Source organism: Lithobates pipiens, unplaced genomic scaffold (genome assembly GCF_037356315.1).
Source record: "Lithobates pipiens isolate NorthernLeopardFrog02 unplaced genomic scaffold, aLitPip1_a1.2 Scaffold_19, whole genome shotgun sequence".
Lineage (NCBI taxonomy): Eukaryota > Metazoa > Chordata > Amphibia > Anura > Ranidae > Lithobates > Lithobates pipiens.
This window is the reverse complement of record NW_027507764.1, coordinates 552,442,638-552,448,637: the sequence shown is the minus strand read 5'-3', so window position 1 is coordinate 552,448,637 and position 6,000 is coordinate 552,442,638. Positions and strand designations below refer to the sequence as shown.

Here is a 6,000-nt window from a genome sequence, read left to right as displayed (position 1 = left end):
TTTTGCATTAAGAAATTGTGAATATTCATTGCATTGTCATATTACGTTTATGTGGCAGTGTAGTTACTGTAATTACTGTTTTACCAGTTCTAGTAAAACCACGTTCTGGTTAATTACAATTGCTGTGCAGTGTTGTTCCTTTTCCTATAGGTGGAGCAACAGATACTCAGGTAATGGTAAAGGTATATTATTGGTACACTGTTATTGTGGGATTGTCCTTTGTTGCCTAGCTTTACACCAACACTGTTCCACAGCTGTGTCAAGCGGGTCGAGCCAAATTACTGGGGGTAAGAGAAGCAGAGTACAGACCCAATGAAATATCAGCAGCTCCTTCGGGAGTCAGTGCTACACATACATATACACACACACACACACACACACACACACACACACACAGGGCTTTTTTTCCTCAGAGAAAAAGGCGCAAGAACTCGCACTCCCCAGCCAACTTCCCGCCCCCAACCACACCCAAACCCAGGGCCATCTTAGTAGCATCATGGGCCCATGGGTAAAGTAATGCTCTGGGGCCCCTACAATGGAGACAGTGTAATTAAACAGACATCAAGTAGGTAGGAGGCAGACAAGCGGAGCTTCCCCTTTTGGGTGGAGCTCCGCATTAACTACATGAACAATCATTCTGTACAGCAAAGACAACAATGAGGAAATACTACATACATAAAGTAACAAAGCTGTCCTGTGCAAACAATATATCTGCTAGATTGATGCTTCCTAGACATGTGCATTCGTTTTTGTCCGAATTTTGGGTATTTGCGAGCGCGCAGAATCCGAAAACCAAAAGATCTGACAAACAAATGCTTTATTTTCGTTTTCGTTGTGACAACAGTTCGATATAGATAGGAGATTCGATATGACGTTGAAAATAGCGATCTGTGTCCATCGTGCCTAACCTTAGCTCTATTAGTCCAAGATTATTCGACATGGAGAGAAAAGATTTGACATGAAGATTCGACGAAGCAGTCGCCGCGAGTGGACATTTATGGTCAAATGCTCTGCCCAAAGGCTATAGAAGAATTCTAATGTTGGTTGACCAGTAATAATAATTAATATAATTATTACTAGTGTCATACAACATTAGAATTCTACTATAGCTTGTAGGAGGAACATTCAACCGGAAATGTACGATTGCAGCGTCGTACAGTTTCCCTGCTCCGTCGAATCTTCTTAGAACATTTGACAGATACCATAAGCCTTCAATGGACAGATTCGAACTTAATTATTTTGGACGAATGCATTTTTTAATGTAACAAAATAAATAAAAACAAATTTCGGCAATAACTAAATGCTTTCCCAGCACTCTGACCCCTCTACATCCCAGATATCCCCCCAGCACTTTGACCCCTCTACACCCTAGATATCCCCCCCAGCACTGTAACCATATACCATAAGATACCCCTTGTATTGTGACCCTACTATATCACTGATACCCCCTACACTGTGGCCTCTCTACATCCCTGATACTTCTAGCACTATAGCCACCCAAGCATTGCTACCCCTATACACCCCAGATCCCCACTCAGCATTGTTTTTCCCCCATACACCCTTGATATCCCCCAGAACCCTTATTCCATCCATGTAGTACCTCCTTTTCCAGTGGAGATACAGTGCATGTAAACTTTTGGCTACGTGCCCACCTCCAGCACTGCACTCACCTATACCAATCAAAGAGGCAGGAGGGGCACAGGAGGGAGAATCCCTCCGGGCATTCCAGGCCTTTCGGTGTAAACAGTGCTGGACAGCTGGGCTCAACATGACACCATCCACAATGCTACTTCTGCAGGTGGGCTCTCAGTGCTGCCGACTCAGCAGCTCCCACTCCAGCTCCTACCCCACAGCCTACGAGTCCCAAGCTGGATGGGGCAGGGTCAGAGCATCACTGGCGCTCCAAGCCCTGCCCTTCCCTGCTGGCTGTGAATTAATAGGCATCGTTCTGCACAGCACGGAGTACCGCTGCCAGCCTGCCTCCCCTGTGTATCCATCACTCTCAGTGCCATCATGGGGCCCCCCAATTTCTGGGCAGCATGGGCGAAAGGACCAGCAGCTTTGGAGAAAGTGCAGGCTCCATGCAGCTGGGGCTCCTGGGCAGTGCCCAGGTGTGCCCTCTCATTAAGACAGCCCTGCCCAAACCCACCCCCAAACACGCCTTCCTTTAGGGTAAAGAAGTACAGCGGCACCAAATAATGGTAATAAGTAGAGATCTAGCTTTCCTAGCTCTCCTCTCTGCACAAATCTCCCCCATCCTCCTCTCTGCTAAATTTTCCCTCCCCAAACACCCAGTTATCCCCTCTGCAAAATCCCCCCCCCCCCCCAGCTTCCCTCTCTGCTTAAATTCCCCACCCTCCAGCTCTCCTCTACTAATCCCCCAGCTGTCATCTCTGCTAAAATCCCCCCACCTCTCCTCCCTACTAACCCCCCCAGCTCTTCTCTCTGCTAAAAATTTCCCCAAGCTCTCTTTGTTTCACAGATCACCCCCCCCCCCCCCTTCCTTCCCAGTTCTCCTCTGTACAAATTCCCCAAAACCACACTTTCACTGTTCTCTCTGTCCATGTTCACTCTTCCCCTCCCCACCTTTCACAGCTCCCTTACCTCTTCTGGTACCTCTTCATACCATAGAGCAGCCACTGCTCTATGGTATGCACCGGCTTTTTTCTTTTAAGCTCGTCACATTAAAGTGACGATCGGAGAGCTCTGACCATCAGAACTGTCAGAGTAGCGGCGGGGATGCAAACTGCCTCTTGGATGGCCACAAGCAGGTGCAGTCCTGGGACCCGACCCAACCCGATCGAGGGCAGGACTCACATGGTCTAGCACAGAGAAGCCGGTAGAGGAAGTAAGTTGTACAGAAACTTCCCATGTTTTTTGACACGAGGGCGCAGAAAGTTGCCAAAAGTGCCAAAACAGCTTTCCGGCAAAAAAAAAAAAAAAGATAGAGTATAGTATATTTGATATATAAGAATCAGGACCTCCTTCCTTCTGCTGATGACCCCTCTAGTGATAACTAAAGATCCATATGGAGGGATCAGGACCGCCTTCCTTCTGCTGATGACCCCTCTAGTGATAACTAAAGATCCATATGGAGGAATCAGGACCGCCTTCCTTTTGCTGATGACCCCTCTTGTGAAAACTAAAGATCTGTATAGAGGAATCAGGACCTCCTTCTGCTGATGACCCCTCTAGTGAAAACTAAATACCGTATTTGCCGGTGTATAAGGCGACCCGGCATATAAGACGACCCCCTAATCTTACAGGACAAAAACGCTTTTAAAACTGTACTTACCGTATAAGACGACCCGGCTTTCGAGGCTTCCGAGGCTTCATATTTCTTCCTTCTTCCTGCATTTGCTGGAGCCAATCACGGCGAGCGATGTATTCTATTAATGAATACAAAGCCTGCTTGGATTGGCAGAGGCTGTAACATCATCAGCCCGCGCCTCTCTGACTCTCCAAGCCAATCCGAGCAGGCTACAGAGTAGCCTGCTCGGATTGGCAGAGGTCGTTACTCCAATCCGAGCAGGCTTTGTATTCATTTGAATACATCGCTCACCAGGATTGGCTCAGCTGTATATACTGTATGTAGCCGAAGCTACATACAGTATTACCGAACACCAAGCAGCCATCCGAGGGGCTGACCCGGCGTATAAGACGACCCCTGCTTTTTGGCCAATTTTTTTTACATGTAAAAGGTTGTCTTATACGCCGGAAAATACGGTATCTGTATAGAGGAATCAGAACCTCCTTCCTCCTGTTGATGACCCCTCTAGTGATAACTAAAGATCCATATGGAGGAATCAGGACCTCCTTCCTTCTGCTGATGACCCCTCTAGTGATAACTAAATATCTGTATAGAGGAATCAGGACCTCCTTCCTTTTGCTGATGACCCCTCTTGTGAGAACTAAAGATCTGTATAGAGGAATCAGGACTTCCTCCTGCTGATGACCCCTCTAGTGATAACTAAAGATCTATACAGAGGGATCAGGACCTCCTTCCTCCTTCTGATGATCCCTCTAGTGATAACTAAAGATCTATATAGAGGGATCAGGACCTCCTTCCTCCTTCTGATGATCCCTCTAGTGATAACTAAAGATCTATATAGAGGGATCAGGACCTCCTTCCTCCTTCTGATGATCCCTCTTGTGATAACTAAAGATCTATATAGAGGGATCAGGACCTCCTTCCTCCTTCTGATGACCCCTCTAGTGATAACTAAAGATTTGTATAGAGGAATCAGGACCTCCTTCCTTCTGCTAATGACCCCTCTTTTGATTCTCTCCAAAATCCTTTTTCTGTAGGTGCATTATTTTGTATTTAGAAACACCGAACTGCAGTTTTCTCCGCTTTGACCAATCTTTGAACAATGCCATATCTTACTCCTCGTTACAAACCCCTCCATGAATATCAACCCTATTGCACACCTTTGTGTCGTCTGCAAAAATCAGACAATGTGTCAACACCAACGTATCGCATTAAAGGAAACATAACCCATTATCGCAAACGTTACGGCGGAAATCTGCCGGCTTGCATGTAACGTGGTTATATTATGATTTCTCTTGTACCTTCCCAGTCGCCGTAGAGGAACTCCCAGTCCTTCCCTCCCCCCACTTTAACTAGCCGTCTACAAACCAAGCAAAAAAAAAAAAAAAAAAAGCTAAAAGGGTGGAGGGGGAGGGAAGGCATAGAGCCCTGTGCTGTAACAATGTAGCTTTTCTGTCTCTCCCAGGAACTCCTGCCAGTCTCCGATGTGCTGTACACAACATGTGATCATTCAGACTAAATATTGCATGATCCTCCCCTGTGATCACTGGCTTGCAGTGATCTGAAGACTTTGGCAGCTCCATGCAGGCAGGCATATTGCACAATAGAAGCTGCAAGGAGTTGCTGTGCCAGTGCCTAGGTATCAGGGCTGGGTACAGCCAGTGGCCCCAGAGTCCTGGTCCTGAATCGTGCATCGTGGGGCAGTTGGAGCTTGGAGGGGCAGGGGGGGGGTGACCCTACATTGTGGAAGTGCAGTACTGTGCATGTGAACCAGGGAGGGATTGTTGGTGTCAGTTGTGATCTTTAGGAGAACTTTTTTTTTTTTTTTTTCTTCCTCATCTGATTTCAAAGTTCAGCCCAGCTGACCTCCCAACGCTGCACTTCTCTACAACCCCAGTCTTGTCCCTGCAGGGACATGCGAGAGTCCCTCCTGCATACCGTGTGCGGTCCTTGGATCACCTCTGTGCCTGGGTGCTGTCTGGGTCCTTGAGGTAGGAGGCGTCAGCGAGCGTCCAGCGCAGAGACGAATAAGCCCCCTGGTGCTGCTGCGTTAGCCGCAGAGAAGATCGCAAACTGCAGGTCAGTAGTTGCAGCATGTTTTTTTATTATGACATAAACCATAATAACTAGTCGGCACCCAACTTCCTGCGCTCTAAGCTGTGTCTGGTTGCTATGGGATACCGTGATTTGCACGTCAATCTTGCTGTTGCGTAACCTGCGTGTTGCGTTGCTGGCTGGCGTACCTTAATGAGGGATTGTAAACAAAACCACTCGTTCCATATGACTGCATGCAAACGCTGTATATAGGGCAGTGCAGAAAGCAACACCAAGCTCTCGTTCACACAGGTGCGACATGTCATGCCATTTGACAGTTCCAAGACAGTTGACAAGTCGCATCCCATTGTCGGCAATGCAGCTGTTCAAATCGGGCGACTCTGAGGTTGGGTTCACACTGGTGCAAACACAGACATCGCATGTGATTGGCACTGCATTGCTGTGCAGATCACATGCAGTGTATGTGCGGTGCGAATTCAGCCATACAAATTATATAGGTGAAATCGAATTCGCACCAAAATGTTGCAGGACCCCCTTTTTTTTTGGTCTGCACTGAAATCGTATCACACATGCGTTCCGATTCCTGTACCATTTGACAGTTCACACTGTGATCTGCGAACCTGCGATTTGGGAATGTCGTTAAAGGATATCTTATGCCCACAGTTGGACTTTGA

General features: G+C 47.4%; 1 protein-coding gene across 1 annotated transcript in view; it reads left to right on the top strand.

The window, feature by feature from the left end:
• Nucleotides 1–4,647: 4,647 nt before the first annotated feature.
• Nucleotides 4,648–6,000, top strand: part of DEPTOR (DEP domain containing MTOR interacting protein) — a 194,163-nt gene continuing 192,810 nt past the window's right edge. The window contains exon 1 of the mRNA XM_077493284.1: nt 4,648–5,350. The gene's annotated coding sequence lies outside the window, so the exon portion shown is untranslated. The remainder of the gene's footprint in view (nt 5,351–6,000) is intronic.